This window comes from Meleagris gallopavo, chromosome 2, assembly GCF_000146605.3.
Source record: "Meleagris gallopavo isolate NT-WF06-2002-E0010 breed Aviagen turkey brand Nicholas breeding stock chromosome 2, Turkey_5.1, whole genome shotgun sequence".
Classification (NCBI taxonomy): Eukaryota; Metazoa; Chordata; class Aves; order Galliformes; family Phasianidae; genus Meleagris; species Meleagris gallopavo.
Window position 1 is genome coordinate 89613614 of NC_015012.2, and position 10982 is coordinate 89624595.

General features: G+C 36.7%; 1 long non-coding RNA gene across 1 annotated transcript; it reads right to left on the reverse strand.

Moving 5' to 3' along the window:
* Positions 1–2180: 2180 nt before the first annotated feature.
* On the reverse strand, positions 2181–10248 carry LOC109366266. The gene is made up of 7 exons (XR_004158989.1): positions 9890–10248; positions 9142–9248; positions 6762–7214; positions 5342–5390; positions 4740–4799; positions 3625–3698; positions 2181–2958 (listed from the first exon to the last, which is right to left on the reverse strand). It is a non-coding gene; the product is annotated as an uncharacterized LOC109366266 (long non-coding RNA).
* Positions 10249–10982: the final 734 nt, after the last annotated feature.

A 10982-nucleotide genomic window follows, 5' to 3' on the forward strand; every position in this document is an offset into this window, starting at 1 on the left:
GTGCCTTTCTAAATAAACAGTAAGTGTCTGAAGCTTCATTAGGTACAGAAATGCCAAAGCTAGAGGTATTCTCATGTTGTTATTTTGCTTACTAAAAACTAACAATACTGTTTTCTAACAAGAGTTCTGTCTTTGTGGAGGTTTTGCAATGGCTGCACCAACATGTGTGCAAAAAAAAAACAACAAAAAAAGAACTAGTGTCCCAGTATATGCTACAAAAAATTTGTTTCCCTCATATTTTCTGCAGTATTCATATTCATGTATCCTAGAGTCACTTACAGAGGATGTTAAGACTTTAAAGCAGGATTGTAGGCATGTATGCAGCAGTATGAAAGCAGAAAATATCAGTAAGTTTTTAAGCTGTTCTGTTTTTTCATTATTTCTATTGGAAACAGCTGTATGATACTCATTTATCTCCCATGTAAAATTATCATGAGCATGTGGGTGAAAATAATATTAGTATGACGATGTACTTTAATGTCACATACACCTCTTTGATATTCAGGGGCAGAAAAGAGCACATTCTTTGGAAAAAGAATGGCAAGATTTCACTTACTTATGCTGCAACATTGCAGTAGATAGCATACTGTTAGTAATAACAGATGTTTTGGTGCTCTTCATGGAAAAAAAAAGCACTAAATGAATGTTGAAAGGTGGTGGTATAACAAAAAAGCCCAAAAGAATAAAAATCTCATTTTCATACAAACATTAACGTTTGTAACAGTAAAAAGGAGAACTATCTTAAAAAAAGAAATCCCTTGTAGCAATGCTGCAAATAGGATGTTTTTTTTCTGAAGGAATTCTTCCACAGTAGAAAAAGGTGTTCTCTGAAAGAATCATATTCAACAACCAGCAGAAAATTTGTTTCAGATAAGCAAAAACAGATAATAATTTTCATTTCTTAAAGAGATTATTTGTAGGTGCCTCTTCTGTATGATTGTTTTCTTTTCCCATACATTTAATCCCAACAAGAAGTTGGGATAGGCAAACTGCATCAAGACAGTCCTGGTAAAACTCCTGTTTTTAGTGGGATAAAGGCATTTTGTTAGTGTGAAAGTCTTTTGGAAAGGAAGAGTCAGATAGGCATCCACAGTATTGCCTTTTGAATTTTGATATCAGAGCTATTATTAGCGCCAGGCAGAGGACTTCAGTGCAAACCATGACAAGGTTTGTACAGCAAAAATCTGTTTTCCTAAAGGTTCATAAAAGAATTTAAAACAAAAGCCCATATGCCAAAACTTTGTATCATACTAAAACTTCATAAATTTCAAATATTTCCCATTTTCCATAGTAGCATGGAATCTCCTTGACTGATTATGTAGATTCACAGGTTAATGACTTCTAGGAAAGTTTCATTCTTCATTGAATTCTTAGGATATTTGGCTTCTTTTACATTCACACTTTAGACTTAGTTATCAAACTGAAAAGAGAAGCCAAAATGAAGATCATATGCCTGAAGGCAGCCTAGCCCAAACTCCAAGCAAACCTGGAAAAACAGGCTGATGATGCAGACAGGCCAGAACTGAAGTGGCCATGAGTCATCTGGTTGAATAAAGAGCAAACCTGAATTCAGATCATGTTAGCTATCCATAGATTAAACCAGAATGAATAATCTCCTTTGGAACAATGCAAAAAGCTTTCAAGTCTGGTCAGTGATGGTTGGAAAAAGATGTTTTTAAGCAGGCATTAAGTAGAAAGAGCAAACATCAAAGCTTCTTAAATTACCTGGGAGAAAAGACAATGTTTTGTTTTTAGTTCTTGGACCCACTGACTAGCTGGGATAAAAACACTGTGCTCTTTGAGGGGTCTGTCAATAATGCCAGAACTTCATTAGAACTACAAACAAAGGAGCTGGAATAGACTAAGTAAATAAAATCCAAAACAGTTTCTTCCTTTAAAATTCAAATGCCAGCTAAAGTACATGGAGGTAAGAATTTTGTTTAATTTGTTCTCTGCAGCCCTGCCATTGCCTAGTAACATTTTCAAACAGAGTCAGCTGCCACTTGGAAGCAGAGTAAGTAGGAGGATTGACTTGCCTGAAAGAAAATACTGTTTTTTTTTTTTTGTGAAAAACGGAATGCTGGAAGTCTGAATCCAAACTCGCCAATTTTCAACACCAAAATTTTATTTGTTTTGTTTAAAACAATATTGTTCTTCTATAATTTGGAAAACTACTTTGGTGCCTTGTGGGATTTGCAGATCAACTACTCTTATTCTATTGCCTTTCAAGATATTCAGAATGTAATATCTCCCATGAAATACGAACACATTTCTGTGTTTAGTAGAAGCATTTTTCTTCTAGAAACAAACCAATCAAACAATGAAACTTTCCACAAGGCAGTGTGTGTAGGTTTGAACTTGTGATACATGAAAAGCAGAAACCATCTATGGTAGTCTCTTGTGAAGCTGTGGTAACAAACATTCAAAATTCACCTCACTTTGATGTTATCATTCCATTTAAACTTCAATATGAAAAAAAAACCAAAACAATGCAGAAGTATGAAATAGGATTGGGGTCAAGCACTTGAAAGCTAACCACCACTGCACCTACAGTTTCCTCTGAAATCTTAATTTAGTTACCATAGGAATCCATTTTTTAAATTAAATGTAAGAAGCAATAATAGGGGAATAGTATGATGTGATTATATAGCTAAAATTGTATTGAAATGCAATTGCTTAAGAGAATAGAATTAAGGTTGCCAGGTGGTAATTTATCTGCTTTTTTGCTAACTTCCATGTCTAACCAAAGTTCCTCAACCTGCATTCAGTTGTGTGACTATGCTAAGGTAGTACTGTGTCAATATGTCCAGGCACTCACTCATGTTCTTTCACCTGAGCAGGTTAAAGTGACTGAAGTGGCCAAACGTGGCTAACGTGACTCTTCAGCACATGGACTGAAGCCACATGGAATCTCTTTTGCCAGCAGCACAAACAGAGACTGCTTGGAAGTAGCAGCACCTAAAAAAGTAAAAGACAGTAAAGAACTTGCAATCTAATATTCCTTTTGCATATTTATTTTAAAGTCAATTCCTTAGCCATCTGTCCGAAAAGACAACTGAAACATCTTCTGTCACATGGCACTGTAAGAATCGCCATTATCAGATTTGAGCCTTCAATTAATTGTCACATCACTGATGTCAAAACTTGACAGAGCTGACTTTCACACTGTATGAGTCTCTTATTCTATGTGGGAATGAGTCTGTACACATGTACTTAGATGCCTTCATGAAGAAGAAAGACTAACAAACACTGTCTGGTTTGCTAGTTTGTGTTCTACATGCTTCTTGATAGAGGATAGGTAGCTGTGGCTTCCATAAGCATGGGTGAAGGGATCATTTTAGCTTATGTTTTATGTTCCTATATTCCTCACTCAGAGCAGAAGGCTCCTGAGCTCATGATGTGGTTATGCAGGAAGAAAGAGGTTGGTCAGGGCTGTTTTCTGTGTGAAGTATGACTTGCTTCTCATTCTTAGATATTAAAAGTTCCTCAAATGAATAGGATGTTGCTCAGTTCTCTTTCACCAGAGTTCAGTGACAATTTTTACGTTAGAGTATTTGTGCTTATTTTTTTCAGTGGGACATCAAAAAATTCTGTGAAATAAAACTGAGAGAAGGTGGTCCTTACAGCAACAGAAAAGCAGACACAATTCCTCTATGGTCTCCATGTTCCTGCTGCCTTCATCCCCAAATATCAAAGATCTGGTGGAAAAAAAGTTGTGATAAACATTTCTCAGAGAAGAAGATGTAAAAATGTTTTGTAAGAGTCGTGGTGCTGCTACAACTGTAACTCATTTTTGAAACAATTCCAGAAAGATTACTGCAATAGCTAAATGAAAGGAAAAGGAGACCTTGAAAACTAACAGTATTTCTATTAAATTATTTTAAGATGTCCTGGTGCAATTGTGCTAAGAACTCTTCAGCTGGATGCCGAGTCATTCTGATGTCAAATGCCTGAAGCCAGCAGGAAATTGCAGGTTTGTTGTTGCTGAGTCACAGTGGTATGAACATCACATTAACATCAGCTGGCACACAGGAAGGACAGATACACACTTCTCACTCCCCATATGTCTCCTTGTCTCTCATAGAAGATGCCCATGAGAATAACATTTGGGACACCCTCAGACCACGTTTGTTCCTTGGTTGTTTCCTGCACGTCTAATTAAAGCATTATGGTAGTCTGAGAACAAATGAATATTCTGTAGAATGGGTCAGTAATGACTTTTGAATGTATTCTGATATTTGTATTAAAAGTACCCTTTACTGCTGCAGTAAAGTATAAAAGCAGGTCAGAACTGTTTCCCATAGTGCTAGCAGCAACACTTATTATGCACGATTGAAGGCACCACCGACAACAGCCTCCATTCCCATTATACAACAGTTTTTAGTTTTTCCACCTTCTTTTGAAAAGCTGAGTTTAAGCCAAAACTTTTCATACTCTGCCTGTGCCCCTGGCTGAATTCCTTAATATCTCAGCCAAATAACTCAGCCCATTCAATGAATGAGACTAGAAACAAAGTGCCATTTTGCTCCTGTTAATACTTGGAGGTCTTTGAAATGCCAAAGCATCACCCTACTTTGAAGAAGAGATTTTAAGTTAGCAGAAGGATAGTGCTCTTGTCAAGAATGAACCTTCCACCAGGACTGTGAAAAACCTCTCCAGTGTTTCTTGTTAAATGGGTCAACTGCAATTCATGAAGATTTAGGAGAGTTGTGAGGAAGCTGATATCTTAGACTTCTTACCTTTCCTTTCACTGACCAGATGTATAAATGCTTTTCCCACTGGGTTGCTTCAGTCAATAACTTTAGGGGAACACAAAAAAGCAGTTTCAGAATCATAGAACCACAGAACAGCTGAAGTTGATGGGAACCTCAGGGTCTATCTGGCCCAGATCATGCTCAAGCACGTACACCCGGAGTGGGGTGCCCATGGCCCTGACACATAACGTCATTGGTGCTCATTTTACTCTTTTCCTTTCTAGAGCCAATAAGAACACCACTCTCCACAGCTCTACTGCATATCCACTTGAATTTGCTGTGTGGTGAGGAGTTTTTTAGGCTCTGACATTTCTTTGCAAACTGGAGCACAGACTTCTAATGAGATCAGAGCTGCCTAGCTTTGGGAGCAGCTGTCCCTCTTGAGTAGAAGTTTATTCTCTTTCTCCCACATGTCAGGATGAGAATGGTCACAGCAAACACTCATCACACTAATGAGGTGCTTTAGCACCTGTTCCACTCTTTGTGTTTATCATGTATCCAGGCAGACGTAGCCTGGCAGCAGCACAGTGGCTGTCTCATTATGACAAGGTCAGGTTCCTTTTTGCTATTTTTGCAATGACTTTTACCTTGAACTCGTACAGCTAGTACTCTGTCCTGACACTCAACTGGATCAACCTGCCATATGAAAAAAAAAAAAGTATTCTAAATTACACTTCTAAATATCAGTGAAAAAGCAGAGATTTGATACTTCTTCATTTAAGCAGATGGGGAATCTTTTTTTGTATCCCCTCTGACTCCCATTTGAAAGGACAGTCAGGTACTTGCTTTGCTGAAGAAGCAAGCAGGTGTCTACAGTGGGTGATGAGCCATTATTGAAAGCAGCTACAGGTTAGAGGGAGCAATTTGTGAGCAGGAGTCCAGACTGGATATGGGAAGGAAGAGTCTGCTTATGATACCACAATGAACTAGCTTGGAGAAGGCAGAAGCAAGGCAGGTGTGAACTGGCCCTAAAATGCAGAGAGGAAGATTGATCAGAAATTACTTCTCCGTAAACCCTGTATTATCAATCCATGTCAATTTTTCTCAACCCATAAAAAGAGTTTGCAGAGGCTCAAGATGATCTAAATAGTAACCCCAGTCATTTAGAGAGCTCTCGTGTTTGACTGTATTTCCTTCTCCAAGTTTGGCAAAATGAAATCTGTAGCTTTCAAATAGTGCTCTTCCAAGAATTCACTTCAAGACTAGAAGCACCAGTATCATGAGTCCTCTAAGAATTTCTTTCTAGTGAGATTTTCAACTATGATGGCAGACTAACAGCATTAAAATAGGACTACAGACAACTGTTACCAAGGTACTGAAGTACATCAGAGTGAAAACATTTTGCAAAAATGGTCTGATGCATATTTGAAGGTTTTTTTCTGAGGCAGGAAGACTCTTGTTACTTTGTTTCACTCAGTTTTGAGGTACCACTTAGAGATACTGAGCATCCATTCCTAGGTCTGTACATTACATAGGTGATATGCGCAACTGATTTGAGAAGAGAACGAGTTGAACTGAACTTGATTGCTGTCTCCACTTACTCTCTCCATCATTCCTTTCCCAAAATTATTTTAGAAGTTCTGACTTCATTTTAACTTGGAATGAACCTCTTGATGAAATCTGTTATAAAAAGGAATTCTCAACTTCAGCCAAATTTTTTTGAGGAATTCCCTCAGTAATACTCGAAGAATATGAGTTCTGGTGAAAGGTTATAACTCTGCTAAATAAGTTGAATCATAAGTAGGTCTTAGAGTTTTTTGTTGTTGTTTGTTTTTCTTTTCTTCTGGGAACAGAACCTGTTTAGAGCTGGGGAGTAGAATGTAGGTTTAATATAAGCCTATTAGAGAGCAAGGTTTACCAGTAAATCAGTTGGTTGCTCTACTCTCCTGCTTACTACGCCTTGCAGCATTTCTTCAGTAATGGAGATTTATTCTACATTGAAAGGAAGTAAATTTGCTTGCCTTAATAATATAAAAGGTTCTTATTTGTTGCAAATCGAGTACTTACCATATGAAAGTACTTCACACTTTATTTCAGAATGATTGCTTTACAGCTTCTTGATGTAAACCGAAAATATGTGAGAACGGTGCCACCTAATGTAAATAGAGAGCATAACATCCATTTCCCATGTATTTGATAACCCTTCATTCCAGTTGAGATTTAAGGGCTAGAACTTTAGTACCTCTCTTCTTAGCCATTCTGCATAATTATGCCCACCTGAGATTTCAGTGGAATGACTGAAAAGGTCTAATTCCTACAGAACTCATTTCTATTCTGGACTTTGTTTAGGTTTGTCTTGAACTATTGCTTCTTTTTAGAACATATGAAATATGGAAAATGTTTTGAACAAAATTTTTTTTTAGGTTTATCTGCATGCAGCTCTCCTGAATTCAGCCAGATTCATCTGATCTTTTTCAAATTCCACTGGTGGAGGAGACAGGAGGATTTAGTAGACATTGCCTGTTGAGAAGAAATAAGAGGAAATAAGATAGAGAAAGCCTAAAAGAACAGGACCTGTCATGCAGCCTCCTTAACTATGCTGTTCCTAACTGCATTTGTTACAGTCTTAGCTGCGATCTTCCCTAATCTAGGCTGTGTACACCTGTGTGCTTGCTTAGTGCACCTATGTGAAGCCTATTCAAGTTTTGAGTATGTATGAGGTTTGCAAAAATTTACGTTTTCTGCATTCTGCAACTTTAGATATTCAGCTTCAACTCCGTCTCAACATAGCACAATACGTGTTTTAAAGATTTATTTTTTTTTTTTCTGTAAGAGAAAAGTTAATTTTAAAGTTGGGTAAAGACAAGGAGAGGTCAGGTGATACTGGCTGGTTTGTTTAGCAATAGGGATCAGTGTATTAGTTTGGGGACCAACGTACTAGTTCAGCAAAAGGAATCAGTGAGTGCTAATTCTAAAACTTTCCATTTCAACTTTGCTTGATGTGTGAGTAGCCTTGTTTTCTCTTAATTCTGCTTCACAAGAAGCACTGGAGACATAATAGATTACTCATTTTTGCATTTCATGAGGTATAGGATAGGATATTTTCCTTGGATTTTCACATGTATTGTTTTGGAAATTGCTCATGATGGCCTAATAAGCAATAGAAATTTGCTGAACTGCGGAAAAACAGTTGAAGGTCAGCTAAAAGTTTATGTGATGAAGCTGATGGTGGAAAAATGGGGATAAAGAATGTGGGTGTATGACCACCCTAAATGCAACCTGCATGCCCAGAAGGATATTAGTGTATAGCAATGCATTCTTGGAAAAGAATGAATATGTATGCCAAGGTACTGCATATGTATATCTTAACTGTTTAAATGTAGAACCTGAACTCTGAGAGAATTCTCTTGGTTGTCAAGTCATCCAATTCATATCATGAGGTATGCCACTTTCTAACACCACATTGGAGTTAGAGAGTTTTCTTCCCAGATTTCGGATACATGGTACCTACCTTGAGGAAAGACGTTATGAAAACCTACTTACTGTAGAAAGATGAATAATGCGTTAGTCATACAACCTTCATCAAAGCTATTGAAAACATGCAGTTAATTCCCTGAGTTCAACCTTGAAAACACAAAAGTTATTGTTTATCCCTGTATCTAAGAGCATGAGAATTTTTAACAGTCATAGGAACAAACCTTTCTTCATATAGTAAAAATCCTCTTTCCGAGTAGAATTATATTAAATGTTTGACATTGCTGTGATATTCTTTGGGTCTTTTGAGAGCATCTTTATAGAAACACAAAGTAGGATAAAAAGTGTGGTATTCAGATGACTAGGGAGAGTATTTATCTGAATAAAAAAATCCAGTCTTTACACAGCTACCAGATAAAAGGGGTGCAGCAATATCAATACATACAAGTACTAAGATGAAAAATGTTCTGAGGCAGTTACACCATTTTTATGTTGTTATTAATTTACTCTGTTAATGTGCATTGTAAGTAGTCTTTGCAATTTTATTGCAAATCCAGCCAATTGGACTGGAGTTTATATTTTACTTAAAATATTGTTATCATTCAAGGTTCAGCTGACCATGGTAGAAAAGAGATGGCTGGGTTGCCAGACTATAACATCCATGAGAAGAATTTCATTTCACTTACAACACAAAATATGTTTTCTTCTCAGTCTCTTTCACACTGATTGGTCTGGAAAATACACTTGCAGTTGAAGAATACAAGGCCCAATAGATTACCAATTCAGTAGAATTTTATTTCCTCTCTTTTGCCTAAATCATATTCTTATATGGATTGATATTCTGATATTCCATCTTCCTTATTTAACCTCTATAAGGCTAATTTATTTTTTCCTTTTTTTTTTTTTTTTCTTTTCTTTTTTTTTAGGTTCTATATTCTTAGTCAGGGGACAGAATGTTTTGAATCCCACTCACAGTTCAGGTTGCAGAGTTTTGCTCCTGAATGTGCTACAACTCCAAGTCAGGGCAAGAAGTGGGTGTATGTCATCCTCCATTTGACCTTGGTTCTCTTGAAGGGAAATCTGGGTTTGTGAATAGCAAAGGGGATAAAATAATAATGGGGTAAATAATCATGTCTGCACTACATATGCCAAAGTGAGATGAAATGTAAAACGATCTTCTGCTTTCCCTTACTTCTATCAGACTTGAGTTTATGGAGGCTAGAGGAGATGCATCTTTTTCATATAATCATTTAAAGTGCTAAGCAATTTGGTTTGGGGTACAATTATTACTGTCATCTTAATCATTTCACTGAAATCCTATAAATACTACTGGATTCCCATTGATGTGACAGCTTACAGTGTAATCCCCTAGGACTGAAAGAATATCATCCAAAGGGAAGCAAAATCTGCAGGATATAAAAACTAGGATAAAAATAACTTAAGTGTAAAATACACCATTTTTACTGAGGCAGAGATTAAACTAGGTCCTTTGTCTGTCTAGAAAAGTTGCTTATATATGTACTTTATCTGAACCAATGATTTTGTAATCAATTTACATTAAATGGAACAATTCTGACAAGGAAGATTAAGCACCTTTGTCTCTTATTCTTCTTGCAAAAGCAGCTGTTGGACAGACTGTTAGGGGAGACCTGTATATTTAAATCCATTCAGGCATGCGTAGGATTTAAACTTCATCTACTGCACCCTAGATGAGTACTTACCTGAACAAATGAAACATAGGCTCTTTTCAGTCTGAACAGCAGAAATAATCTACTGGGAAAAAGGAAATGGGCACCTGTGAATGCAAGTAAACCAAGTGTTCTTTGCATGCAAATAGTGTGAAAGAGCATCTGTTTTCATGGAGGATAGATTTACTGGGGATATAAAAATAAAGGATACTGGAGTAATGGTGCAATAGCACAAAGACATCAAAATGTCCAGCTAATTAGGTTAATAAATCTGGGATCAAATTTCAACCAGTAGAAATACACAAGTTTAAAGTAAACATAATAAAGTAAGCATAATAACCCACTGTAGAATTCCTATTGATTCAAAAATACTAAAAACTATTCCAGAGATTACCTTACAGTTAATTTCTCTTAGTTTTAAAACTCCAGATGTAACCTGAGAAAGACTCGAATCATAACAGCTATAACATTTCTTTACGAGGAAGTTATAATACGGACAAATAAGTATTTGTTTGATTTCTTTTACCAATTTATAAATTTAAATAAAAATAGTAGACACCAGTAATTCTCCTTTGTGATGAGATACATATGCTTTTAGGTCAGGCAATTAGAAAATTAAGGACAGGAAAGCGACTAGCATGAATATTGTTAATAATCTCAGATTACACACTACAATTCCTAGTTTTCCCATGATATGCACCACTCTCATACAACTTTATATTATGGAGAGCTGATAGTTACTCAGCAAATGTATTTGTCAAGTCATCTACCATGCAAGCAGAAATATTTGCACAATGCAAGGATACTGGATCATTTTTGTCCTTGAAAGAACAAATACTTTAAGGATGTTTCCCCTTTTAGTACTGTATTGCCATGGAGCACCTTTCATTGCTGTGTTAATACATGTCAGAGGCAGCTTGCAGTCTGTTGTTTGGTTTAATCCAGAAGAATTTGGGAACTTTTTCAAGAAAAATATAAACTCCTTTCCTACCTCCAAGCAGAGGACCAAGGCTGCTGGTGTTACTCTGCTCCCCTTTCTGCAGCAGGCAAGGCCATAGGGGTAACCATGGAAAAATTTAATTGAACGAGGTCTGATAGTTGTGCTGCCTTGCTGTGGTAACCCAAA